General features: G+C 39.0%; 1 pseudogene; it reads left to right on the forward strand.

The window, feature by feature from the left end:
- The first annotated feature begins 508 nt into the window (after positions 1 to 508).
- On the forward strand, positions 509 to 1,068 carry LOC108354897 (probable cytochrome P450 12a4, mitochondrial; annotated as a pseudogene).
- The last annotated feature ends 733 nt before the right edge of the window (positions 1,069 to 1,801 follow it).

Below are 1,801 nucleotides of genomic sequence, written 5' to 3' on the forward strand. Positions count from 1 at the left end.
TCATTTACAATTGACGCTTTCGCATTTACAACTGGAAATGGTGTAGACTCCGCAAACACAGCGAACTGCGCATGTACATCATCAGTGCTTCCATTTTGGTGCTTTTGGAGCTAGATTTTGCTCTTTATTTTATTTAGGTCATATTAGTTTATTTACCTCTTTTTTCGACCGTTTTAGCTGCAAATTAAATTTTTTCTGGCAACACTGATGGACTTACATATGTGCTGTTTAGGGGCAAACACAGGTAGGGGGTTCATTCACCGATAGGTCTGTTAATTTTTGTCATAGTTACATTACGTGCAATTTATGGATTAAGTTCAACATCCTCCAGAATACGTACGATACGTGATCAAGAGACTTTCGAAATGCCTAATAGTAGCACTAGACTGTCAGTTGGGGCTGTTGCATGAAAATGATAAAATTCCCGCAGAAATTTCAACACTCTTCTCTAGTATGTCAGATTTCTTTACACTGTCCTTTGAATTAAATTTCAAACCCTTCCCGTGAGGTGATATTCCCACGCCAAAGTTCAAGCGTCTTATGCGCGCCATGGACTTAATACAGAATACGGCGTCAAAATTTTTATCGCGCGGCCGAGCGATTGAAATTGGAGAGATGAGAAGACATTTAACGGCCAGAAGGCGAACAAAGTCTTTTAGAGACACTGCTGAAAATCGCTCAGAAAATAGCGACAGTCATGGCAATGGATATGCTTATGGCGGGGTGAGTAATCACTGGCCTTCTTTTGTGATTAGCGAAAAATCCTGAAAAACAACAGAAGCTACGCGAGAAAGTTATGCGTAAACTCCCGCAAAAAGATGGAAGAGTTAGCTCCCGATGCACTCAATAGCATTCCGCATCTGCGTGCTTGCCTCAAGGAGTCATTGCGTCTCTACCCACTGGGAACCGGTAATATACGTGTCATACCAAGGCATCTCATACTGAGTGGGTTTCGAGTGCCAAAGCATACGGGGGTCAGCTGCAAATTTACTCACGGATGAACGTTGCTATTCGCCCCCAAAGGAGTTCTTGCCCGAACGTTGGTTACGCTCTTCAGAAATTAACTAAAGCACAGCCGAATATATCAATTCAGTCACCTCTGTTCCATTCGGTTTTGGTCCCAGGCTCTGTGTTGGCCAGATAATCAGTGAAATGGAACTAAAGCCACATTGCACTAAAGGGCATTGCACGCTTCGTTAGAATTTCAACATAGAATTTAATTATCCAACTAATAAACGCATTCAAAAGTACGACCATTCATTTACAAAATATGCCACTTAAATTTAAATTCACTGATATTGACTCGGTCTAAAATAGAATTGTTTATTGTTAAGAGAATGTTGTAAGTAGATATTGACTTGGAATAAATTAGAGTCCTCAGTTATTGAAATAAATTTGTTCTTTCTTATAAATTTGTTTTTCATCTTTAATAAACGGGCAAATCTCCAGAACCTGGCGATTTTGTATTACTCCCCTTTATATCAATTTTAATAAAGTCTTTTTACCTTTTATAAAAATATCTGGGTCATTTTGACGTGTTATTGTATATCATTTAATTTTTTTTATTTATTTTTGTTTTGTTGTAAATATGACTCACTCGCAAAATATGTTTCGGTTCTCTGGCTTCTTTTGCATTTTGACAGTTTTACAGGTTTTAACCCAGAAAAGTTGGGGAACGCAACTGAAGCTTTATGGTTTTATATCGAATGGTGTTATTGCACCCGAGAACAAGACGAAGAGAAAGAGTTAGGCCCCCACTGCGATGAAAAGACCAAGTGGAGAAGGCCTTGACTACACTTGG

The sequence above is a fragment of the Rhagoletis zephyria genome, unplaced genomic scaffold, assembly GCF_001687245.7.
Source record: "Rhagoletis zephyria isolate East Lansing unplaced genomic scaffold, Rhagoletis_zephyria_1.1 Rzeph_scaffold_40302, whole genome shotgun sequence".
In the NCBI taxonomy this organism is placed as follows: Eukaryota; Metazoa; Arthropoda; class Insecta; order Diptera; family Tephritidae; genus Rhagoletis; species Rhagoletis zephyria.